The sequence below is a fragment of the Mauremys reevesii genome, linkage group 2, assembly GCF_016161935.1.
Source record: "Mauremys reevesii isolate NIE-2019 linkage group 2, ASM1616193v1, whole genome shotgun sequence".
Lineage (NCBI taxonomy): Eukaryota > Metazoa > Chordata > Testudines > Geoemydidae > Mauremys > Mauremys reevesii.
In genome coordinates, this window is record NC_052624.1 from 273,196,507 (window position 1) to 273,223,677 (window position 27,171).

Sequence of the window (27,171 nt, forward strand, 5' to 3'; positions counted from 1 at the left end):
GAGATACATATATGTTCTCAACTTTTTATTCCTCTCTTGGGACATGGAATTATTTCCCTTTTTCAAGGGACACTGTGAAGATAGAAATCAGATTTCCTAGCTGTGTTATTAATAACATCACCATTGATAATTAACACAATCTTAAAAATCTAATTTACTTTTTGCCATTAAGGATATTTGTTCACTGTTGCTTTTCACTGAACTTGGAAAATGAAGATGCTAGCCAGAGCTTTATTTATCATTAGTTTCACTTTCTGGCTCTTATAGCCTTGTCCTGGGGCATAGTATTTGTTTAACCTTTTGTTTAACTTCTTTTGCTGACTTCGGATTGTTGGTTTGTTTCACCAGAGTCTCCGAAAAGGGAGAAATAACCAGAAGGCTTAGACTGGATGGGAGGGAGGAAGGAGGGACTGAGAGCCTGCCCCTGCTAGACTAGCATTGAATGCTCCTGTTAGAAGGACTGGACTTGTGCGAGTGCACTTTCCAAGTAACAGCCAAAGGGGGTGCTCTGATGGGGCAGACCCTTGGCAGTCACGTTGTGCTTTTTAGGTGGATGGAGACCTAGTAAAGGATACAAGTTGTAGTTCTCAGTAGGATTAGAGGAGATTCTAGTTCAGCTCAAGTTGGAGACCTATCCAGCTGTAAGGTACCCTCAAACTTTCTTTGGAAAAGGCTTTAGTGTCCTTTTGTTCAATGGTATTGGACTTTGGCAAAGTCAGCATCCATAAGAAGACATTCAGAGGTGAGGGACTGTAGCATTGACAAAGAATATTGATTTCCAAATGGTGACTGTCTTAGAACACTGAGGATGACTTCTGCATGGAGGTACTTATAGTAAATCGACTCATTTTCGGAAACTCAGCCCCTCTGCTTTTTCCCTTTATCAAGAGGAGTCACCTTCTTGGCTTCTGGTCCCCTCTTCACCCTTTCCTGAACAAAATAAGATGATTTTAACCCATCTGGCTTCCCTGCATGTGATGACTCTGCCCTCCTGAAGGACGATGTTAGGCGCTGCTCACATCCTGTCAGCCACTCTCTCTTTGTCAGTGTATTGAGCCATTCTGGGCAAAATGCCATTCTAGAATCCAAATAGGGCCTTGCTTCTCAAAAGCCAGAACCCTCCTGTACACCCTGGTAGGGAGCCTCTCAGCAACCTCCCTGATAGGTAGGCAAACAGCCAGTCTCCAGGTGGCATGTTAAATTTGTAGGATTAAGCATTCCTAGGCAACAATGTAGTAGAGAGTGGTGAAGCATTTTTCTATCTTTGATGCTGGTGTTTTACTGATATCCTTGGAGATCTTACAGGGAAGAGAAAGGAAAGAAAACAGTCTCTAAGTGTTTTATCATACAGCATAGTCAGATATGTGCTCCTGAACTTACAACTTTGAGTCCTGGTAATCTCTCTTCAGCATCTTTGTCCATCAACTACAAACCTCCTTAACTTTTCATCTCTTCACCTTGGCACCTAGTTATAAAATTATCATTCTAAGATGAAAACAAACCAGAATAAATCCCATAAGGGCAGACGTATCAGTGCATTGGAGTCAAAGGGAGCTGCACGAGCAAGTGATTGAGGGAGGACTGAGAAAGGGTGTAGAGGCTGGATGGCTAAGCGAGGCTTTTGCTGTCAGATTTTCTACTTTAAAGTGCAGTGTCCTGGTCTGAACCCTCACTTGAAACTGGGCGGTTTCAAAGTGAGGACCAGCATGCCACCATGTCAAAGGTCTCACCCCCACTTGGAACTGTTGGGCTCCAATGTGGGGACCTGACTTGGTTTCCCTCTAAACTAAAATCCTAGTTTAGATCTAGTAGGCTGCCACCACTCAATCATTAAATGTGGATTGAGACACAGTCCTTCCCCAAAATCCTAGGGGATTCCAAGAGCCCCAAATCCATGGAGTTCTTGCACCCAGGAGAAACAAACCATTCCCCCTGCTTCCTCCCCCCTTCCTTTTCCTAGGAGAGACACCGGGATCTAACTACAGAGGGATACCTCCCCCTCCCCTGAGAATCCACCCAAGGAAAGACCAAACAAGTCCTTAATAGAAAAGAATTTATTAAAGACTAAAAAGAAAATACAGAATCTCTATGAGCCCAAGCTGGACACTCATAGGGAATAACCTTATCAATCTCTGGAGAGAATCCCCCCTCCCCCTTTCTCAGTAAAAAGCAATATCAGCAAACAGGAATAAAGCATTTCCTTTAGCAAACACACAATTGCAAATGTAGAAAACAAATCATAAGACTAATTCACCTTTCTAATTAATACTCACTATTAATTAGTAGAAACTACTCCAGGAGAGCTTGGAGACATGACTGTCCCTCTTAGATTCAAAAAGAGTTCTGACAAAGAACTCAGACAAAGGCTTCCCTCCACAGAGATTTGAAATTATCTCGTCTCTGATTGGTCCTTTGGTCAGGTGGTCACCAGGTACTGCATGTTAACCCTTTGCAGGTAAAACAGACTTTAACCCTTAGCTATCTGTTTATGACATGCAGTTATTAGGAAAGTGTAAAACTGACATCCTGGTAGGCCTCATTTAGTCCTCCTCCACAATTTTTCTTCCAAATTCACTCAATCTTCAAGCCAATTCAGGGGTGTGTGGTTTTTTGTTTTTTTTTTACTAGCTGCCAGCATTATAAGCTCAACTTGTTACCTGAAAATCAAGCTATGTTCTTTCTGCTTATTAAAACATCACCAACTGGAAAGCTTGTGAAATGAGAAGTTAACTGGCAATACTGTGGAAGATGCACGAAGCAGCGTATGACACAGCTGGCACATCTACAGGAAAGAGAAAAAAATTGTCATTAAACTCAGCACATATGAGTCAGGAAACACAGTGAGTAGTTACAGCTCCTAGGTGCCATTTTAATTCAGCTTTCTGACCACATTTCAAGGTAAAGGATCTAAATGAGGGTCCAAAAATTCAGATCCCTCTAACAACAGATTTCCAAGGGACTTATTACAAGAGAATCAAGTGAAGAAACACCAATAAGGGTTTATTTACTATTTGCTCACGTTTTTTAATTCTTAAACTGCAACACCTCCTGCCATTCTAATTAGCCTAACTTAACCTGACTAAGATGTGCTTGTTTTTTGTTTTGTGGGGGATGTTTAAATGCCAGCTTTACAGAGAGAGAAGCAGATCCCTGGGTGAAAACAACAATTGTTAAGTAGTGATGGGTGAGAACAAACATCCAAAAAGTTCAGAATTTGTGTTGGATTCAGATAAGCATCAAGAAATTCATGTGTATTCAAACTATCCGAACCTCTTTAATCTGAAAATGTGGGCAGGATATCACATGGGAACAGTCTCTGTGGCTCCAGCCTTCTAGCCCCAGCTAGAGGGCCTGATTCTTCACTGCCTTATATCTTGCATAGTCACTGAACACCTACCAAAATGCTATGAAATCAGATGGTAGCATTTTGCACCCACTTTGCCCAGTAAATGACTGTGCAAGGTGAAAAGCAGTAGAGAATCCGGCTGTGAGTTCAGAATCTCTCACTTTATTCCATCACCTTTTGGTTCTGATCAGAGGCAGCTCTGTAAATGTCTAGCTGACAGCAGCCTACCCTAAGGGTCAATGTAGCGATCACCGTCAGCACCTGAGATGTTTTCAAAATGTCTCTTGGCTTTATGAAAAATAATAAAAAGTAGTGACCTCAGATTATCTTCTTTTTTCAAAATCGAAGGCTGCATAGCTTCTATAACCACCTCACAGAAGAAATCAATTCAATATTTGTAAATTGTTTGGACCATTGACATTTTGTTGACCACTGATGAAAGGGTCAGAGTTCGTATCTGGACAGTTCTGCCCCTCCCTGTGCTCAGCACCCTGTCATGAATGAGTGCCCCAGATGTCAAGATTCTAGTCCAATGGAAACATGGAAGTTAATTGTGTCAGTCCCTCGCCTGTTACAAGCAGGGGTGAAAGTAACTTAAAGGACTTACCGGTACGCCGGAGTCCTGAGCTGGGGCATGGCTTCAACCGGAAGAGGTGGGGCCTTTCAAGATTTAAAGGCCTTGGGGCTCCGGCTGTGGCTGGGGGTCCCAGGGCCTTTAAATCACCCCCGGAGCTACCAGCTGCAGAGGTGGCTGGGAGCCCCTGGGCTCAGGGGCGAATTAAAGGGCCTGGGGCTCCGGCTGCTGCGGCGCTCCGGGCCCTTTAAATCACCGCAGGAGCCTGGCTGCCAGAGCTCTGGCGGGGATTTAAAGGGTCCAGGGCTCCCCACAGCAACTGGAGCCCTGGGCCCTTTAACTCACTGCCGCAGAAGCCGGTCCAATCCGACACGGCATACTGGCTCTTGCCGGTACGCTGTACCGAACCGGCTTACTTTCACCTCTGGTTACAAGTGACTGTATTAGATTAGATACTGTGGAGTAATTAGGAAAGTGTCAAGGGTTCAGTCATCTCTACTCATTTCTCTCTGTCAGCTCCCTTTTTATTATCAATCTGGTTCTTCTATGCTACTGCTGGTCCACTTCTCCTGGCTGTTGGTCTTGGTCAGGCACCTGTGGCTACAGCTGTAAATTATCTTCAGGAAACAGGTAAAATCAAATTAAGATGAGAGAGAGATAGTATTTTTCCCTCCCAAAGGCCAACATCTACTACGACACCCACAAGAAGTGAGTCAGCCACTACAATCTAAGTTTATTCGACATTTATCTTCTATATTCGGAATAATAAAAAGAACGATTCAACCCTGCTGTGCACATGACTTCAAGGGAGTGTGGATCAGGCCCTACTGAATAACCATGTAATCTTGTTACCATGACTACTCTTTCCTCCTCCACCCCTACCCACTGCATTGTTGCTCCTTTGTTACATCATGCATGAAACTAGAATGTGAGCTCTTCAGGGCACCGGATCATGTGCTAATCATCTGTAGTGTGAGCTGCCTAGAATGCTGCAAAATTATAATTAATAATAAATTAAAGAACAAACCTCTACCCCAGAGAAGAGGCCCTTTCCCACCTAGGTCAAGGCTCTTTGGTGGGACAATAGGGAGGAAGTTTGCTGTGCTGCATTCCATGTTGTATATGTTCTCGGTATAAAATAAGGATTTCAGTCTGCAGGACAGTCAGTCGGGCTCTTTTCCATCTGAGATTTTCTGTTCAGCAGCCGCTTCTGGTTCTCTCATTTTGACCCTACGACCTGCCCCCCATTCCTGTTTGTTCATTGTTTGTCCTCTGTATGCAGTTGCTCTCTGGGATACATGACTGGCTTCTTTATATCTGGGGTTCTTTGCTTGCTGTCCCCCACTGGCCCTCTCCTTTTGCACCTTTGACCCTTATTATAACCCCATCTTTTTGGCCTCACTTGACTCCAATTGCCTGTTTGGGTCCCTCTTCTCTGATTTGAGGGGGTGACCTTTGCTGCCTCCTGGCAAAGCCTCTGTAAGGGGCCCTATCAGTTTTCCCCACCTGAGGCGCAAGGTCAAATAGGCTGGCTCTTTTACCCAGCAATGGAGTGCAAAGGAAAACTACAAAATAGCACTAGAGTGTGTAACCCTCCCTGGTCAAATTTATTACTGGCATTAATCTCACAGCTCCCTTGAGTTCAGGGGAGTGAAATCTTTCTAGTTGAGTGCTGAATTTGGGCCATGTTTGCTTAATGAAATTTCTGAATAAAATAATTTAGCATCCAGTTTATAATGAGAAAAAAAAAAAGAGTGAAAAGGAAATTGAAAAATCTGCATTATGGCTGAATGACCTGATTTCTGGATCACAGAACCCAAGTGGTGGTAGATAGACAATTCTGAGGGCAGCAGGCCGGTGCCCTTCTCCTTCATTGACACATGGGCCATGTCCTTGTATGGATTTGGTACAGAACAATCTTCTACAAATATGTTTCCCCCATTGCACTGGAAAAGTAGCATCACCCCAGAAACAGGCAGCTGCTGCCGTTGCCATTCAAAGTCACTTCACTTGCGTAGGTGCTTATGTTGCTGCTGCTGCTCCTGTCACTCAAGGAATTAATCCATGTTTGGACTTTTAAATCCACAGGTGGGAAACTGATCTTCCTTTCCCTGAATGACTCACGTGCTAATGGAAAAAGCAACTAACTGTTATCAACTGCTGTCTATTTTTAGAGTGCCCATCTTTGTGGCTTATGGGCACACAAATGGGGTGCTGTGCTTTATAGGGTCCCATACTGCCCTTTAAAGGGCCTAGCTCTTTATCGCTGACTCAGGCTTAGCAGTACAGATGCATATACTGACCATAAGATGGAGACAAGTATATGGAAGTGTCTATAGTCATGGCAGAACCACGATGCCAGCCCTGACGGACTGTCACTGCACTGCCACGCAATTGCAGTTCATGAGTCATGATACTAGTGCCAGACACTCGTATCAGTCTCCTCCCCCCACAGCCACCTGCATGTTATCATGGCTATGAGTCTAGTACAAGCAGTGGTATCACAGTGACTTCATGCCTCGCTAGCTTTGTACTTCACTAGCCACCCTTGTGGCATCAGGAACTAGCAGAGTACTGCTTCTGTTAAGTCTCTCTCCCGGGGGTTCTCAAACAGGGGGTTGTGAGGTTATTATGTAGGGGGGTCATGAGCTGTCAGCCTCCACCCCAAACTCCACTTCACCGCCATCATTTATAATAGTGTGAAATATAAAAAAAAGTTTTTAATTTATAAGGGGGGCGGGGTCACAGTCTGAGGCTTGCTGTGTGAAAAGGGTCACCAGCATAAAAGTTTGAGAACCACTGGTCTATTCCCTCTTTGTAGGTGTTATTTTGGTAATTTTCATAATATGTGTTCAGTTTAATTCTTTGTTTTATTTCATAAAATTAAAGGAGGACTAGTCTCCTTTCCTGCCTTCACATACCAGAGTCCCAGGAGGAACGTGCAGTCAGACATACTACTTAGCCACATGGTTTCACACTGAGTTTAGACCCACATTTGGTTACCATGTGTGCTATTGCCTGCCAGATAAGACCAGTGACAGAGAGACATGGACCAGAGCTGTAGCTGATATTGCTCTATTGAAGTTGAGGATCTGACCTATTGCCTAGTGATTTGACAATTAGAAACTTTCCTCGATGGCTTTGTCCTCTCTGCCTCAGTTACCCCATCTGTAAAGGGGAGGTGACACCAGCTATCTCTCTCACATGGAGACTGTGAGGATTACTTTGCTAGGTATAGTTGTGCATGACTCCTACTGAAGCTGTAGGCCTGCATCTGAGGGCCACATGTGGCTACTCGTTTATAATACACCAGTGACTGAAGGATCTCTTGAAAATGGCCCTGTAATTAAGGAGTTCTGGCAAGAGATGGATTTTTATTTCCTGATTCCAGCTGCATGATATGGGTCTGGGTCATAAAAGGTTAATATCCCTGTCACATGACAAAGCTCAGTCTCCACTGATCCCCAGTGACTGCTGTTACAGATCCCACTTCAATTTATCTGGTGGGGAAGGAAGAATTCTAGAGCCTCCTTCCAGTGGCAGGGAAATGAGGGGCCAAATCATCAGCTGATGTAAATCAGAGAAGCCTCAGCAAAGTTAAAGGCACTATGCTGATCTACACCAGTTGAGCAACAGGTCTGAGAACTCTAACAGGAAGCTTTTCCATTTCATTTAAACTTTTAAGGGAAACTAATTATGTGAATGAATATTTCTGGCAGCTGCAATATCAACTCTTTGAATGCATTCAGCCAATGAACTATTAGGTACAGTATATCTTTAGCAGAGTAGGAGACAACTTCTCTTCTGTGACAGCTAATCATTGTTGCCTTTGCTTTACTCGTTCAGTCCCTTTACATGGAGTTACACCCACTCATAATCAGCCCATTCATACTCAGCCATGCATAGAATCACCTCCAAATATACACATTTCTGCTAATTACCAGTTATGCTCTCACTTATACTCCCATTGGAGGTATGATTCAATACTGAAATGAGTGTCAGCAGAACAGGAAACATCTCGTAGTCCCTTTTATTTAATGCAGCAGCTCCTTCCTCTAATCTATGTACAGGCACAGTCATTCATCCGCTCCAGAGAGTAAACAGCTCCTAGCATCACCTCTCATCATAACATTTGCAATCTGCAGTACTTTGTTAAAATCCATAAATTGACCTTATGTAAAAGATAATAAAATAAGGGGTGTGGATTTCCATAAGCCCCTAAATGACTTAGGAGCACAGGTTTGATAGAGTTCAGGTGCTTTCCCAAACCTCACCTTAAATAAAATAATAAATAATAGTACTTTGCATATTTAGGGTGAAATTCACCATAGTGTAGAGAGCCTGCAGAAACCTCTGGGCACCACCCAACCCAGCAGTCTACATGTTCATCCCTGTGGACAAGAGTCCCCTACCTCTCATTCCTTGGATGCCCCCTTTCCCAAGCCATTTAGGAATGCTGAACATTGCCTGTGCAATCCACCTTCTGCCATCAATGCACCTCTGTTCTCCTCAGAGCTACCTGTTCTGCCTGGAGCATAAGACCAGGCCCAACCAAGGGGCCCTATGGGGATCAGAGGAGTGGTCCACACATGGAAGCTGCCTTCCAATCATCATCTTGTTATCTGCTCTAGCCACACCCTTCAGGCAGTGCGAGACGTGAATGAGAGAGGAGAATATGGGATGGGAACAGCACAGTCATGGCCGTGTTTCTCTCCGGTTAATGGCTGCAGCTTGGTGTCGAGGTTGGATTGCCAGAAATGGATTGCTTTCAGTTTCCTCTTTAACCAATGTGTCACCCGAAGCCCTTCAGTGACAGCCATAGCAAAACCATGGTAATACCAACAAGACCTTGGTTTGTTTTTGCATTGTTGTCAATAGATCAATGGAGTTACTCCGGTGCACCTTTTCTAATGCAGAGCAGTCCTTAGTAATACTTAAGGGTTGTACCTAATATGTTTTCAAAAAGTGGACAGGAAATATTATTTGACCAAGGGAATGAAATAATGCAATAGTTATTAAAGAGAATGGTAGTATGTGATACCATTTCTTTCTCTGATTATCCTAGGCATTTTCTACCCTGGGGATTTCAGCCATAGGCATCACTGCACCAGTGAAAAACCCTTAGCACGGACAGGGCAGGCTGCCATAATGGCAATTTGCATTGGTGCAGGTTTCCTCTGCTTGAAACAGGATTAAAATGCACTGGTGCAAATCAGGGTTTATAGTGGCTTTGCCTACACTAGGGTTTGCGCTGGTCCAGTGACAATGGTGGCTGGTCACCAATGGTAGTAACTGGGGTAGGCAAGGTTTTACATTCTTCCCTAAATCACTATGGCTGCAATTCACTGCCCCCCACATCAAAGCAATCCAGCTTTGGGCAAGTGAACTATTTCCAAAAGAAGGCTGGGCAGGGGGCCTGCACTGCAGCTCTACCAGAGGCCATTTCTCCAGCTTGCAGACTGGGGACCTCATGGCACTGCTTGTACAGTGTGGTAGGGCCATCGGAGGAACACAGGTTCCATGGCCACTCCGAGTCCTCACTCTATGTTGCCCGATGCATGGCTAGCAACAATGCCCTCGTCTAGTGCCCAGGGAAAAGGCTGCTTGCCTTTGTCCTATGCTGGGGGTAAGTAGTGCAGGAGCTCTTGTGCTGGCTGCTCACAGTAGGCTGAATGCTGCCTTGTTTTACTCAGAAAGCGACACTCATTTACACTAAAATACATTCCCTTTTTACTAGGAAAATAATACTTAGTACTTTCTGGGCCAAATTCTCCTTTGGTTTCACTCCACTGACTTAGATGGAATTAATTACACCAGCAGAGACTGTGGCCCTTCTCCAGATCTCTGCAGAGTGTTAATCAGCCTAAACAAGACCTTCTCGGAGGTAGGTGCTTACAGGGACTATTGCTAAAAACAATTTAGAAATAAGGAAACTGAGGCAGAAGGATTAATACAGAGGATTCCTCCTCACCTTGACCTGCAGACCATTGTGAGGGGTGAGAGGATAGTTTAATCTCCATGTTCATTCAAGTTCATGTGCTTTGATTGACAAGAACTGAGCTGTGTGAACCAGTGGGAAGAAACGTACATTGAAATTTCAACATGTTTTGCACTTTGGACCCTTCAAATTCCCTTGGACACAGAGGGAGTCAGAGAAAGGAAGGTCCAGTGGTTCGAGGGGTAACCTAGAACTCACAAGACGCCTGTTTAGTTCTCTGCTCCGCCACAGCCTTTTTCTGTGACCTTGGGCAGGTCTCAGTCTCTCCATTCCCCATCTGTCAACTGGCGATAATAGCACGGCTCTCTGTCACAGGGTTATTGTGAGGATGTATATACTAAAGATGGTGTGGTGTGCAAATACTAGGGTGATGGGGGAGGGGGGCAAATAGGTGGAGTCAGCATCAGGGCCATTAACCTTGTTAAAGGTTTTTCAGGGTTTTCCACTACATTTATACTGAGTATTGTCAGTAGTAATAAGTCTCAGGAGTTCCTATCCTGCAGTCTTGTGTTCAGCACTGCCAGACTGAGCCTTAATCACCCTTTATTATTATTTATTTGTATTTTAATAATACCAGAGGATCCCAACCAAGATCAGGGCCTCGTGCTAGGTAATGTACAAACACCTAGTGAGAGACTCCCCGTCCCCCCCTTAAGAGCTTATACTCCAAAGTGGCCAGCACTGAAGTTAATGATTGTCTTCTCTGCTCTCCCTCCATGAAGGAGTTAAATGCTTTGTAGGTAGAAAAACCTGAATTTTGGGGTCCAAATCCTCTATGCAAGTGCAAGAGGAGAATATTCTGCTTAATAGGTCAGATTAAGACTGATTTCTACATTCACTGTACAACTACATTGACGTGAGTTGGGTTGCACAGGCTGTAACCCAGACCTGAATTTGATTCAGTGTCGATTGTTTTCGAATGACTATTGCCTTCTTGTTTGAATTAGTTTCACCTATATTCCTCTTAGATGTCCTGATTTTAAACTGTGTCCCTTTAATCTTCTTAGGCTGTTTGCCTGTATCAGTTTCCCCTGTAGCTTAAAAAATGTTGTCAGGGCAACACTAATGAGTCTGAATTAGCCTGTTTAACCTTTTCAGTTAATTTAAAAGTTCTGTGGAGCATGTGTGTTCATTCTGCACTCCCTAGGAACAATCTCCCCTTCCTTCCTGCATGGGAACAAATAGTAAAGGGCACACACTCAGCAAGTGATGCCTGGCTTTTTCTGACAGTTCACCAGAATGAAATCTTGGTCTAATTCTCCATTGCCTGGCAACTTGTTTAGTCAGCCAAATGAGTAACATTTGTGCGTCACTAAATTATGTAGCAGTGGCACAGTTACTGAGCTCAATACAGGGGTAACTGTGTGAAATTTAAGGGCCTGTGATACACAGTTGGTAAGCCTAGATGATCTAATAGTCTCTCATAGCCTTAAACGCCAAGAATATATCACAAATTTTCTCTGCTCACATTGGTGGTAGGTCTTGCTTAAGCTCACAAGACATCTGTGGTGGAGCAAAGCATCCTAACCACTGGACCAGCCGTCCTACTGTTCAGTGAACATACTGCTGACAAAAGGAGCTAGACTGTCAGCCTTAGGAGTCCTCCATTTATCCACACTAGAGACACATCATGGGCAGTGGGAGTGCCTGCAGACCATCGTGATGGGGGAAGATAGTTTAATCTTCATGTCCATTCAACTTCATGTGCTGTGATTGACAAAAGCTGAGCTGTGTGAACCACTGGGAAGAAATGTATGTTGAAATTTCAACAACATTTTTTGCACTTTGGACCTTCATTCCTGCAGAATATGATGAAATTCCTGCTTTCCCACTGGAAACATGCAAACATCCAATATGCCAGATTTGAGGTGAATTCTCAAGACTCCTTTTGCTTGGAATGGGACTATCTTTGCCTGCAAATGGGTTACTTTCACAGGAAAAGGGGCCATTTTTGAATAAAATATTTCAATGAAATGGACTTTTTTGCATTGATAATAAAACCAAAATGTTCAAATTTAACTTTTTATTGTGACTATCTCACTCATCTTCAGCCAACCATGATGCCAATGGTGGTGGCGGTATGTGTGCTGGAAACCTCTGCCTTAAGGGAACATGATGGAAACCACCGAACTCAATTCCCACAGGACACTGAACAGCCATTGGAGGTAAGTCATGGATTCCTGGCTATAAAACCATCTTCCTCGACAGCTTGGCTCAAGCCACTTATAACCTTTCTGCCTCAGTTTCTCCATCTGTAAAATAGGGTTAAGTCATGACTACTCTGGGTTGGGTCTGAGCTGCTGGTAAAGCTGCACCCGGCCATTCTGGTCTCTACTATAAAGCAGCATCAGTCAGTGACTTGCAGCAGTAAAGGGTTTCAGTTTTCTTCCTGCTGTAAGCATGAAATGAGTGGGGGGAGATGTCAATTTTTATGAATTTGCTGAGGTATATTTGTCAAATGGATCAGTGTAATAGCCAATATTAGCACAGACTCTAATAGGATTGTAACGATGCAAGGACTCACCAGCGTGGTGCCTCCTGCTGGTTGACCTGGGAACTAGCTCTCCAGCTCTGGAGCACCCTCTGTTGGCTGATGTCCCACTTGCCTCAGGCCCCCGTGTCCCTCCTGGACTCCAGTGCCCCTTCCCTTGGGGTTCTGCCCTCTGCAGTACTCCCACAGTCTCTGGGTCTCCCCTCGCAAGGGAGCCCCCAACCCTCTATCCCCACCTTGCCTCAGTGGCTACTGCCAGTCATCGTCTAGCCTCCCACTCACTGGGGCAGACTGCAGTCTGTCATGGCCACTTATCACTGGCAAGTGCAGGGGTTGGGCCTGCTACTTTTGCCTAACCCTGGGCTGCACCTCCCAGCCCCAGTACCTGCTTTGGGGCTTCAGCCGGGGGAGTTGCCAGGCTGGAGTTCCCCAGCTCCTTTGCCCTTCCCCAGCCCTGCTCAGCCTCAGGTACCCTGCTCAGCTCCCAGGCAACCTGGTCCTTCTCTCTCCAGCAAGAGAGACACTCCCTCAGCACCTGCCTCACAGCCCTTTTATAGGGCCAGCTGTGGCCTGATTGGGGCGTGGCCCTAGCTGTGACTGCTTCCCCAATCAGCCTACCCTATTGGATCCCCAGAACAGCCCTTTCCCAGGGCTGGTTTTAACCCCTTCAGGACCGGAGCGGGGTAACCACCCCACTACAAGGATAACTCCTAATTATTGAGTCCATCAAGTGTTAGCTTACTAATTTTAACACTGGGTTCCTTTCCGGCCAACTTTTAACTTGAACAGTATTTCTCAAATCAATTCACTTGATTTTTTCTTAATGAATAAACAATGTATTCATTCATTCAGAATCAAATTAGTATATTATCAGCAGCTCACACCACTCAAGTGTAGACTCAACCAATATTCTAGGTATTTACTGAACAAACCAATGTAGTCTTACAAGCTATTGTCCATGACTATGGTTGAGACTCAGCAGTTATACCAAGGAACAATGCAAATCACTGAGATTTCTTATTACATTTACTTATGATGATCAGTTCTTTAGTACCTAACACAGTTAGCACCCTTCCAGTATTTATCCAAAGAGGAAGGATGCACTTGTCTTTGTTGTTAGTTGTTAGCTGTGTGTGTGTTCTCTCTGTGTGCTGTACTGGCCAGATAGCCTGCACAGCAGGCTCCAGTCAAACTGCCCAAGGATCACAGACTCCATTCAGTAGCAAAGGCACTCGGCCAACTTTATTGTTGATGGAGCACGTTAATAGCATCCGGCAGACTCTCTACAGGGATACTAACACATGCATGCCTATTACAATGGACTCAGCTCAGTGAATGGCAGGACTTTCTGTTCCGCCCTCAGCTGGGCAAAGATACCCCTCCTGAGACCCCTCTTTTATACACGGATACAAACAAGTTACATATTTCCCCTGTGACGTGCTTAGTAACCACCATTTACCTTGTACATGTTGGTTTGCTCAGAACATCTCTATCCATCACGCTGTCATCCTGGCCTTATCTTTAGGAGGGGTCAGTGTGTCTGTTATCTTCTGGGAGTTTGTTTATACCATACTTGATATTGGGGTGTTTTGGTACCACTCTTCTGGAATGTGTTTACACAAGTGTCCTGTGTCTAACACTTCTTAGGAATATTTGCATTTTTGCAATGCCAGCCCTGTTCTTGCCAGGTTCTGTGAACTTGCAAGTAGGCATGTTCTGTAACAGAGCAGTGCCTGACTCTTGCTAATTCTGCTTTATATTAGCAGGTCTTGACTCTGTTTAGGCCTTAGACCTTACACTAGGTCTTTTATACCAGGCCTAGTGTCTCAGGCTCGCTCGCTTTCTCTCTCTCCTACAGTTTTTAATGGCACTTTCGAGAGTGTGGTCCCTGCTGTTTGAATGGATTGGATCAAAAGGGACAAGTTTAGAATATCAAAAGTGATTGCCGACAATTTAAATCTTAGGCCAATTTGCTTGGACTTATAAAGGAGTTAAAATCTAAAATATGGTTATTTGAGGTTTCGCTGGAGAGTGTAGACTTAGCAAGAAAACCTACAGTTACTTAGGTTAAGGAATAGAAAGGGAAATACAGTCTTTGAAATGAAATCTCACTATCACTTATTCTCTTAACCCTAGAGAGTGGGAGGAGTTCGTCCAACATGGCTGATCTGGGCATGGGTCGCACTTAGGATTCTGCAGCTTGTAGTTGTGTTCAGTCCACTCTAGTGCCCCACACGGCGATCTCACTGCTATACATGTCCTGCTCTCCTGGCTCACTGGAGGTAGCCACCTTCTGATTTCTGGACACGTGCCAACCGAGTGCTCAAGTTTTTCAGTTTTATTTCCCTGCTGCTTCCATCAATAACCAATATGTGGTGCTGGTGCAGAACAAACTTCTTCAATCCTTTTTCTTTTTATGTTTGATTCATTTCAAGATTCTAGTTCAACACTAGCTCACATTATTAATTAGAATTTCCCCCTCTTAAAGCAATTTCTTTTAATAATACAAAGTTATAGCCTGGTTTATACCTTCCAACATTCCTTCTTCCCTGTGCCATACAATTCCTGTTATTTCAAGAGTGCCACAAGCATTTACAAAGAGAACCAACAAAATTCCTTGTAATCTTCCAAATTTGATGGACATATTTCATACATTCTTTGACCTACATAGGCACCAGATGTTATTTAGGGTTTGCAGCTGTCAGTGACCAGGATGTGGGTGGTCATGCCTAACAGAGCAGGAGTCCTTAGTCAGGAATTGGAGCCCAGGATCAAAGCTGGAGTCGGACGCAAGGTGCAAGAACCACAAGTCAGAACTGAAGTCAGGAATTGGAGCCAAGGTTCAGAACTGGGTTGTGCCTGGAGTGAATCAAGGCAGAAGCAGAGCTAGGCCAAGGCTGAGAACAAAGAGGCACAGGAGCTATCACAGCCACGAGCAACTGCTTTGAACAGCCATCAAACCAAACTTTCTTTTTTCTTGTGAAGCTGACTTGACTGAATAGTCTATAAATGCCACCAACTATAATTCCTCAACATTTAGCGATTTATGCCCTCTCACTTTGCCCCGTGTCTTTCAGGTAATGTAACGGCACCTTTTTAAATAATTCTCCATTTCCCCAAAGCTTTTACTAAATAACCATGTAATTTATTATCTTAAGACATTCAAATTCCTCAGAAAGTTTCCCCTTGATCGAAGCTCTTACATACCCATAAAAGGTGATCAATTGTTTCTTCCAACTTACATTAGTTGTCCTCCGGAATTATTTGGTTTCCAGGCCCTGTGGATCCTCTCCTTAGGCTGGGGGGAGGGTCCTTTAGCAGTGGATGGGTTCCGCCTGCCCACTTCCTGGTTCCCAATAGGAACTTACAAAATGTACATAGTCCATCTCTGTGTCTCTGTGTCTCAAAAATGATGTTTGTTTAAACCAAAATGGTCAGCGGCACTTTAAACAAAAGCACTTCATTAGTCCTGGTCAAGCCCTGAAGTATATTATCCTCAGCTCTAGGGTACAATTCAAAAATCTTCTTCCCCTTTTTCATAAATCCAAATATTTATCATCCCTCTTAAATTTTGGTGTACTATGCTGAATTCTGGTTTACCTCAGGATATTTCTATATCAATCCTTCCATGTTTTACAGTATTTTTAGCTGCTTTGTCTGCCATTTCAGTCCCTGTTATCCGTATATGTGTTGGGATCCAAGCTAATGCTACATGTATCCCCATCTGTACTAACTCTGTTATAAGAAATATAATTTCATTGATTAAATCACTTCTGCATACTGAGACACCCTTTTTATTGTCATAAGGCCTGACATTGAATCTGAAAAAATGACGGCTGCTGCTGGGCATACATCCCAAATCCAATTCAATGCTAGCATTCTTCCTACTAGTTCAGCTGTCATGGCAGCTACATAATCAGATAATAGTCTTTTAGATGCATTAGTCTCCAGTTTTGGTATACAACATGCCATCCCTACTCTTTCTGTTATTTTCTTGGACCCATCTGTATAGATTTGACAAAACCAACTCCACTTTTAACCTGTACACTGGTACGCTTCCTTTTTAATACCTGCTCTCTCTTTTTTACCATTCAGATTATAAAATAAATCTAAATCCATGTTTGGACATGTAACTTTCCATCCATAACTCATTTTCCCATGACTAAAAGTTTTGATTTCATTTAGCTTTTCCTTATCTTTCAACTCTTGCATCCACACTTCAGTTTGAACAATGTGTGGAGTTCTAACATAGGCAAACTATAGCATACTATCAAGTTACCAACAATCGGCATATTTATTTGGTACTTTCAACATTGCAGTTCCCATTAACTTTGGCCCAGAAAGTTAGATCCAGTAGTTTCATTTGTAGTGTATCGGTAGTGTGCCTCTAGGTGTTGTAATAAATGCACTGCACACAATTCATAGTGCCTGTGCTTGTATTAAATCTAATTTTTTAAGTTCTGATTTTGATGCTGACCCAAAAGTTTGGCAGCTATAGTCCATAGTCTATTTCAGGCTATGTATACCACCAACAGTGTTTTCTTATTCACCCCCCAACTGGTCCCAGCAAGAGTTTTAAGCAGGTTAATTCTTCCTGTACATTTATCTTTAAACACAGTTCATATGATCTTTCCAAAGTAATTTAGTATCAAATATTACTCCTAAGAATTTGAACCTTTTAACTGTATCTATTTGTTCTCCACACAGGCACAGTTTACATTCCTTTGTAACTTTCCTTTGTGTAAAGATCAATCCTTTCATTTTAGAAATGGAGAACTTGAAACCCCATGCATATCCCCAGTCAGGTCTCTCATAACGCTTTGTTCATTCTTTTTTCTGCCACCTCAATATTCCTGCTCCCAGCGCACAGAGCACAATCATCTGAGAATAGAGTGACACCTACCCCAGCTCTTGTTTTTAGTTTCGGGAAATAATTTATCATAATATTAAATAAGGCTGGGCTGATAACACTTCTCTGTGGTATACCATTTGGAATTTTATATATATATGACATAACTTTCCCAACTCTGACCTGCATGGCCCTTTTACTCAAAAATTCTCTGATTCACACATGTATTCTTCCCCTTATCCCTAGTGCACCTATTTTGTACCAGAAGTCTTCCCTCCATACTGGATCATATGCCTTTTCAGTGTTTAGAAAGACAGCTATTGTGAAACCCTTGTGCCTTACTTTTTTGTATTTCAATTTCTAATTTAACAGTGTGATCAGTGGTGCATCTTTCTCTCCTAAAACCACTCTGTTCTTTAGCTAGAATGGCATTGTTTTCCGACTAGGCAACCAATCTTTCATTCACCCGTCTCTCCATAATGTTACCCAGACAGGACATAAGGGCAATTGGTGTCTAGGCATCGACTTTTTGTGGATAGTTTGCCTGGTTTTCATATTGGAGTTCCTTACGGTTGTCACCCGTCTGATTTTTTTTTTTTTTTTACCCAGACAGTCCGGTTTTTGGCTTGTGTGTCCAGGTGCCATTCAGGGTTGCTAGGTGCCCGGTTTTCAGGTACCCGAACCAGAAGTTTGGTTACTGCAGGGCAGGGAGAGGTGCTGCGTCATTAACCTGCACCAGCCCCTGTTCAGCTGGAATGCCTCCTATCTGCAGGCAGGCTCCTTGAGATGATCCAGTGAGCAATGGGGGAGGGAGGGAGACGAGGGAGTGCCAGGGGTTGGGCCTTAGGGGGAAGAGGCAGAGCAGGGGTGGGGCTTTATGGGTCTGATTACTACCAATTAGAAAAGTGGCAACCCTAGAATTACTACTTTGTGATCGGGTGTACCTGGCCCCTTGAGGCCCCCTGATGGAGGCCCTACTGTCCTACCACATCCCACCCCAGGAAAAGAGCAGCAAAAATGGGCTCTCCAGGCCTGCCTAGTGGTGCCTCATAGAAACAGCTAATCAGAGCCCAGCAGGCTCAACTAAAAGGAGCTGCAGGGCCCAAGCAGGTCAGTTCCTGGCTGGGATCAGTACGGTGAAGAAAGGTGTTGTGCTCTGGCCAGAGGAGCCTGACAGGGTGGCTTGCTTTCTCCTCTTTGTTGACTAATGAGTTGCTTACTTAGGCCCTGTCTACACTACAAAGCTTTGTCGACAAACGGCAGCTTTTGTCTGCAAAAAAGTGAATGTGTACACACTGCAATGTGACTTTTGCCAGCAAAAATGCCCTGTTTTGGCGACAAAATAAAACCACCCTGACGAGAGACATAAGGCTTTTTGCACAAAATTTTTGTTGACAAAGTGCCAGTGTAGACATTGTGCTTGATTTTTATTGCTTTAATTGGCCTCCAGAAGCTGTCCCACAATGCCCATCCTGACCGCTCTGGTCAGCAGTTTGAACTTCACTGCCCTGCATCCAGGGAAACAACCATCTGCCCCCGCCCTCCCTCCCCTGAAGCCCCAGGAATTTTTGGAATTCCGTTTCCTGTTGGCTTGGCGTGTAGAGGTCTCATTGCATCTTCCCAGGTGACCATGACGTCTTATCCGAGCAAACGCTCTCCCGCTTGGACCACTGCGGAATTGCTGGATATGCTCAGTATATGGGGAGAGGAGGCTGTGCGGTCCCAGCTGTGCTTGAGCCATAGGAATTTTGATCCCTATGGGCAGATTTATCGAGGCTCGTGTGAACAGGGCTATGATCGGGACACGCTGCAGTGCAGAATGAAGATAAAGGAGCTGAGGCAGGCGTACCATAAGGAGAGGGAGGCAAACTGTCACTCTGGTGCTGCACCTAACACCTGCCAGTTCTATAAGGAGCTGGACATTATCCTTAGTGGCTACCCCACCTCCACTGCCAAGAGCCCCGTGGATACTTCGGTGAGCCTGGAGGCAGCGAAAAGAGGACCTAACTCGGAGGACAAAGTCATTGGTGAAGAGATGGAGTTAGACAATGGTGTGGAGCTCCTGGCAGGGTCGCCTGGTAGGGCAGGAAGCCAGGAACTGTTCACCACTCCAGAGGCGTCTAGCCAGTCTCAGCAGTCGCTCTCCGCGGTGAGCAAAAAGCAAGAGAGGAGATGCCTAGTAAGTACATTGTGTAGTTCAGCAGGGGGGTTAGGGTATAGAAATGTACAAGGCTGGCTGTGTTTCTATGTGCTGGACATTTCCCTGTAGCTAATCAGTACAGCAGAGCAGGGTGTTGATGCACGCCAAGATCTCATGGGAATTCTCCAGAGAGATCTCTAGGAAAGTTTTCTGGAGGTACTTGGCAATCCTCTGCCAAAGGTTCCTTGGCAGAGCAGCTTTGTTTCTTCCCCCATTGTAGGAAACTTTCCTGTGCCATTCAGCAATCACTCGTGCAGGGACCAAAGCGGCACACAGCATAGGGGCCAGGGCAGAAGCCACAAGCATGTAGTAGATGTACCCTCACTTCCCTGCTTATCCTCAGCAGTGAGATATCTACTACAATGACCCCAGCCTGTGGAAAAGTGTGGGAGAATTTTAGGCCTTATCTACACTACAGAGTTTTGCCAACAAGTTATGTCGACACTCAAAAAGCACTATAATAAAAATCAGTATTGCATGTTCACACTTGCTCCCCCTGTCGGCAGAATGTGTCCATAGTGGGGGCACTATCATTGACAGTGTGAGCAATGCACTATGGGTACCTATCCCACAGTCCAGCTTGACACCTTCTGTCGCTAGATCTTGTGAAAAGGCGGAGCGGATCGCGGCACATCTTGGGACCAGGATCAGTGTCCCATGATGCATTGTTTTCTGTCTCAGTATTCCATGAAGTTCCAGCTTTCTTTGTTGGCATTTTTGAATGCCCTTTTTGCTTTTCACCCCGGCATCTCTATGAGAAAGGAGAGCAGTGTGTGATCCATCCTGTGCTCTGAAAACTGTAATTAAGACATCATGCATGGTTAATCGCGAAGTTCCTAACTGAAGAAGACTCCCAGTTGCCTGACATGCCGTGTGATATGGATAGGAGCAACTTTAGATTGTTTTGGCATTCACAAAACAGCTTCAGACAGTGGACCATTGCTTTTGAGGTTGGGAAACAAGCATTGAATGGTGGGATCATATCGTCATGCAGTTCTGGGATGACAGGCAGTGGCTACAGAACTTTAGGATGTGGAAAGCCACCTTCCTGGAAATGTGTGTGGTGCTCTCCCTAGCACTACAGTGCAAGGACACCAGAATGAGAGCTGCTGTATCGGTAGAGAAGCGTGTGGCAATCACTGCGTGGAAGCTGGTGACTACAGAATGCTACCAGTCAGTCGTGAATCAATTTGGAGTTGGGAAGTCGACTGTTGGGGCTGAGTTAGTGCAAGTGTGCAGGGTAATTAATTGCATCCTGCTGCGAAGGACTGTGACTCTGGGAAATGTGCGGGAAGTAGTGGACGGCTTTGCAGAAATGGGTTTCCCTAACTATGGAGAGGCGATAGATAGCGCACACATTCCAATTTTGGCACCAGACCACCTTATGACAGAGTACATAAATAGGAAGGGGTACTTCTCCATGTGTTGCAGGTGTTTGTGGATCACTGTGGGCATTTCACTGACATCAATGCAGGGTGGTCCGGGAAGGTGCATGACGCATGCATCTCCATTGCAGCATACCCTTTACAGCCATGGCTCATGAAACCTTACACAGGAAACTTGGACAGTAGTAAGGAGTAGTTCAACCACAGGCTGAGTAGGTGCCAGATGACAGTAGAATGTACCTTTGGCAGATTAAAGGTGCGCTGGCGATGCCTTTATGACAGGTTAGACCTCAATGAGGATAATAATTCCATGGTCATAGCGGCATGTTGTACGCTGCATAACCTTTGTAAAGCTAAAGGTGAAAGGTTTGCTCGCAGTGGAGTATTGAGGCAGACCGCTTGACTGCTGATTTTGAGCAGCGAGATACCAGGGCTATCAAAGGGTTACAGTAGGGGGCAATTCGAATCAGGGAGGCTTTGAGACAACACTTTGAAAATGAGAACCAGTCATGTATACTTCTGTGATTGGTGCTGCAATATTACATTATCTGAGGTTTTCCTAGGATGCAATGGTGACATTTGGGTCCTTACATTCCAGTACGCAAATTATTAAACTGACTGTGTATGTATTGGTAGTGCCTGCTATCTCAATTTGTAGGAAACAAATAAAGATGAGTTACTGTTCAAAAACTTTGCTTTTACTAGAGGGTAGGGATAGGGTCCAGAGTGATCTAAACAAATTGGAGGATTGGGCCAAAAGAAATCTGATAAGGTTCAACTAAGACAAATGCAGAGTCCTGCACTTCGGAAGGAAGAATCACATGCACTGCTACAGGCTGGGGACCAACTGGCTAAGCGGAAGTTCTGCAGAAAAGGACCTGGGGTTTACAGTGGACGAGAAGCTGGATATGAGTCAGCAGTGTGACCTTCTTGCCAAGAAGGCCAACGGCATATTGGGCTGTATTAGTAGGAGCATTGCCAGCAGATTGAGGGAAGTGATTATTCCCCTCTATTCGACACTGGTGAGGCCACACCTGGAGCATTGTGTCCAGTTTTGATCCCCTGCCCCCTACAGAAGGGATGTGGACAAATCGGAGAGAGTCCAATGGAGGGCAACGAAAATGATTAGGGGGCTGGGGCACATGACTTATGAGGAGAGGCTGAGGGAACGGGTTATTTAGTCAGCAGAAGAGAAGAGTGAGGGGGGGATTTGATAGCAGCCTTCAACTACCTGAAGGGAGGTTCCAAAGCGGATGGAGCTAGGCTGTTCTCAGTGGTGGCAGATGACAGAACAAGAAGCAATGGTTTCAAGTTGCAGTGAGGGGAGGTCTAGGTTGGATATTAGGGAAAACTATTTCACTAGGAGGGTGATGAAGCACTGGAATTGGTTATCTAGAGAGGTGGTGGAATCTCCATCAAGTTTTTAAGGCCTGGCTTGACAAAGCCCTGGCTGAGGTGATTTAATTGATGTTGGTCCTGTTTTTAGCAGGGGGTTGGACTAGATGACATCCTGAGGTCTCTTCTAACACTAATCTTCTATGATTCTAAGAAACAACACACACACACACACACACACACACAAAGATGCTTGGTGGGATGGGAGGTACTAGGGAAGGGCAGACTTTTAGAGCTGTGTGTAGGTCCAGCTATTATTTTAAAATTGTTTGAGGGGGTGGAGTGAAGGAGAAACCAAGAAGTCCTGGAAAGCAGAAAGAACCGTGCAGGCAGAATTTGTGGGGAGGAGGGCATGGAAAAGAGTTCTTAATGTGCTGCAGGGGAGGGTGGGCATGATCTGCTCAGTCTGCAGCATTATTAAGGACTTCAACATCTGCGTTGGTCCTCCATGACTTTAATTTTCCACTCAGCGTCCTTAACAAAGTCCTGATTTTCTTTTCTGTCCTGCCTTTTGGCTTCCCTGCACTCCTTGCGTTCCCTTTTCTCTGCACTGGAGAAATGCAGTACCTTCCGGAACATGTCTTCTTTGCTCTGTCTTGGGAGCTTTCTTATCTGGTGGAGATGCTTGGCCGGTGCATGTGGGGTGTTTCTCAAGGCCACATCTGTCGAAGAACAAGGAATGATGCACAGAAGCATGATTGTTAAGTTCATGCACAGTACTGAAAGATTTCAGTGAAATACACCTCTGGTAACGTAACAATCACTTTCTCACTGACCTTTGCCAAGCACACATCTCAATGAACATCCAAAGCATGGTGAGTGTTGGGTGGGGGGAGGGTTGTTACTTTAGGCAGTTTATCAGTGTGCTCTTAATTTTACATTCAGCTAAAAGATCACTCTCTAGCAGCCTCCTATATTTTACCATATTGCCTATACCTTTTTTAGCCAGGCAGCCACTTTCACACTGATAGTATCACCTAATCTTATTTCTTTGGCTAATGATCTTGCAGTTTTAACACTTTGGTTTGTTTCCTTCCTCAGCTTTGCTTGTTTGCTGATATTATCCTCATCTGATTCCGCTTCTACTTTTTTGTCCCGCCTCCCCCCCTTGGTAACCTTTCTCCCTCTCTTATACACTCTTTTTGGGTTTCCAGAGTGACTTCATTTGAGGTCAGAAAATCCTCCATCCCAAACCAAACTGGTGCTGCTGCTTGGCTTAAGAACCTGTCTGGGGCATATCCAACCAATCAGACAGTGTAGCCAATCAGGTAGCTTACTACATTCCAGCTGTGCTCATTAGGTTACCTGGAGACGGCTCCGCTGTAGGATCTGTTTCCAGACAGCAACAGAACAAGAGACACTAGCCACAGAAAGGGCGAAATAGATCTGATACACAAGGCAAGGAAATGTGTAGTTCCAATTTGGGGTGAAAGACACACTGATAGAGCAAAACAGATTATCCATGGAATATTTGATTTAGAAGGCAAACAAATGTATAGTTTTATAATTTTGGGGTGAAAATATATGGTTTGGATTTCTTGGGGGTAACAGGCAGTTTGTCCTATCTGACCTTCAATCTCACAGCAAGTTACTTTTAGTTTGGTTAAGTCACAGCTTCCCCATCCATCTCTTGATCCACTCAGTGAGCAATGGGTCACTTTGTCCACTGAGAGCAACGTGTTTCTCTGCTTGGTAATAGTTTGGAGTTCTTTTGAGCTTGGTTAGGAGGCAGAAAGAGGCTTTATCCGTATCCAGATTATGAGAGATTCTTGCCTAGGCAATTAACAATCAATTTTTTGTTTCTATTCTTGGGGAGTAGAACTCCCAACCTTGGCTGCTGTGTGGGTCCTTAGACAAAGTGTCTCACATGACATGAACTGTTTTCTTATTGTCTTTATTTCCTAGGTGGATCAGATTTTGGGCTAAACAGAAATGCTTTTCTAATGTTTGAGGCCCAGGAGGAATTACTTATTAATCTTACAAGCAAGGGCTTACACCTCACTGACAACTTTCAAGACCTACAAACATGGGATAAATCAACTGGTACCAAATGCCAGTTGTGGGTGAACACTATTAATGACTCATTAGGTACCTCAGGGCAAGCTCTGAAACATTTGATTGAGAAGCAGTCCTGTTGTTTATCGTACACATTCTCAGCATGTCTTCCCCAGATAGACAGGGAAAGTCTGCATCACCCATGCTAGCAACAAACGCATTAGAACATAGCTATAAAGCGTAGCTATATAGCATCACAGAGCCATGTTTGCCAACCACAGTTGACCGCAGCTGAGAGTTGTATGCGATGGCATTAGGTAGATATCTGACATGAACATGGAGGGCTAGATCATGATATCCAGCCCCAAGAAGGGAGCAGCATGGAGCCACCCCATCCCCCAGGAGGAGCAGAATGCCTTCTCCCAAAGTGTCAACCCTACTCTGTGAGCCAATGCAGAGGAATAAGGCCATGGACCCACCTTCTCTCTGCTATTCCCCATCGCCTCTTGGCTACCTTGGTCCCCAGGGAGAAGGTGAGGAAGGGGGACCAAAAGTGAGCTACTGTGTGTTGCTCTCGAGCAGCTGCACCAGATGTGCGTGTGTGTGTGTGTATTTCTTGTGCCTCTCCTCCCCACCATGGCCAGTAAAGTCAGTACACAATTTGACCCTTATTATTGTGGGCCTGATCCTGCAATCCTCACTCACCTTGAGAAGTAGCTGCTCAAGTAAGTAGTGCACATGGAGTTCAATGAGATTTACTTCCAGGAGTAAATACCACTCATTATGAGTAGCAGAATCTGACATGCTGGGTAACATTTTCGAAAGCACCTAAGTCCCAGTGACTTTCAGTGAGACGTAGGCTCCTAACAGCCAGATTTGTAAAGATATTTAGGCACCTTTAATGGGATTTTTCTCAAGTGCCCAGGTGCCTGAGTCCAATGGGAGTTATGTATCCAGGTGCATTTCAAAATCCCAGTGCATGTCTCTTCATCTTTAGGCACCTAAATACCTTTAAAAATCCTGCCCTAAGTCACTTTAGAAAATGGGAGTTTGGTGCTTTTGAAACTTTAACCCAGTATTTTTTTTCATAGTCCAGCCTCTATTCTGTGCAGCTTTGATTCCTTCCATTATGTGCTGATCTTCCTTTCGTTGCTATGCATTGCTTAGTTCTGATATTTCTCTCATACATTGTCCTATTTTACTCTGTGAGCAGTGTTCCTTCTTTTGTGCCATTTTATTTCTCGCCACATAAATTTACACTGCTATAGTCTGATCTTCCCATTATTTATGTTGTTCATCTGTTTGGCTCATGTGCTTGCAGAATGATATTGTGCAGTATCAAACTAGTTGTATTATCATAATTCTGAAATTGCTTGGCCTTTTGGAATCTTGGGTTTCTGATAGATTTGTCTTCTTTCTTAAGAAGCCCTAAATTGCAAACTTTTGTTTAAAAAACAACTCTTTAAAGCGATAATGTCAAATCTGACAGGCACCAAATAAACCAATGTAGATTATACTGCATGGGCAGACACCAGAAATAATGTATCTGCAAGTATGGCTGACCACACTATTAATGTCCCCATTTCCTGAGCTGGGCTACCAGTCAGCAGCAAACCCAGAGTGATGATTACAGCTGGTCACATAATAGAAAATCTAAATGGTGAAATTAAAAATCTGAAACCTGAGTTTTATTCACTATTCTTAGTGGGTTCTTAATATGTTATTTGCAAATATTCAGGCAGTTGCTGGGTATTCATGAAAATACTCACAATTCCTGACATTTCCACCAGTCTTAGCATGCAAGTGCTTGTCTGAATATTGGTAGCAGGACTTCATTATTTTCTAGTCATTATTCCCTTGTTTAAAAAATTTCCAGCTGTCCAATCAGAGTGGAAACAACCCCATGTGACCACACTATAGGAATTGCCAATGGGAACAGTTTGCAAATAGCCCAAAGTCTGAGAAGCATTTGTCTAAAGCTCCTCAACACGTTCTCATGGCACTAAAAGAAAATGGGGGTTGATTCTTGAACAATCTGAACAGAAAAAATAACCTTTAATAAGTTTATTAAAGCTTGGTTTCTTGCAGTGTGAATAGAGTATATGGATTTTTTGCAGGGAGTGGTGGAAACCCCATTGTTTGGGTCATCTGAAACTGATGATGTGCACAGCATTGGAGAGCATACTGGAGGGAACTATCTTGCAAAGATATGCTTAGATGACCTAATAGGTCTGTTCCATCTCTAATCACTCTGGCTCAGTCTACTGTATCACGCTGCTCCTCTGCTCCATTTCCACTAGCAGGAAGAGTACTGACATTTTGGTGTTTCAACACCCTGCCTACTCACAAGACTGATGTACACAGAGGGAGTGACAGACAGTGTAAGGATGGTGCCATCTGCAGAAACCCATCCCAGCCGTCAGCCAAACCAGAGCTTAGTGTTTGAGTCACCCAGCAGAGGAACTGGTGGTTTCACTGAATCATGTGTCCTGGATTTATAGGTCTCAAACTTTCCTGTCTTGAGGGAATTGCAAATAAAAAATAGGCCTGGATTTTGGTTATTTCAGCCCAGGAAGGCAGGGAGAAGGTACACGGAGCCCCTGCCAATGCCTGTGAGCAGCCATGCTGGGGGAGCCAAAATGCTTTGCTTGCACTCCAAAACATGAGAGCTACAGGCACATGGCTGCACAACAGCTGGTGGCTGGTACTGTGGCCAGCATACGCTGCACTTCTGAAAAGGAGTGTCAGTTCTAAGCACCGGGAAGTACTGCCCTTGCCTCTGCCTCTGGTGTTACTCCTGGCTTCTCCTCATGCTCTTCCACCACCTGGCTCTGGCTGGCAGAGCTACAAGAAAGCCTCATATATACTGGGTAGATAAGTTGTTGCCATGTCTTCTCATCCACCTCTGTGTTAATGTGGTGATAAATATAGGGTGACC

The 27,171-nt window shown here is 44.4% G+C and overlaps 3 long non-coding RNA genes across 4 annotated transcripts in view; 1 reads left to right on the forward strand and 2 right to left on the reverse strand.

Annotated features, from left to right (window-relative positions):
* LOC120396573 lies at nt 1-8,466 on the reverse strand. Of its 2 annotated transcripts, none has more exons than XR_005593235.1 (4): nt 8,333-8,466; nt 2,658-2,782; nt 1,381-1,465; nt 1-930 (listed from the first exon to the last, which is right to left on the reverse strand). It is a non-coding gene; the product is annotated as an uncharacterized LOC120396573 (long non-coding RNA). The 2 variants fall into 2 exon arrangements; XR_005593236.1 differs by lacking the exon at nt 8,333-8,466 and adding an exon at nt 3,398-3,507.
* LOC120396574 lies at nt 2,535-26,811 on the forward strand. The gene is made up of 3 exons (XR_005593237.1): nt 2,535-2,840; nt 11,970-12,083; nt 26,351-26,811. It is a non-coding gene; the product is annotated as an uncharacterized LOC120396574 (long non-coding RNA).
* LOC120396572 overlaps nt 22,677-27,171 on the reverse strand; it is an 8,546-nt gene continuing 4,051 nt past the window's right edge. The window contains exon 2 of the long non-coding RNA XR_005593234.1: nt 22,677-22,900. This is a non-coding gene — a long non-coding RNA (uncharacterized LOC120396572). The remainder of the gene's footprint in view (nt 22,901-27,171) is intronic.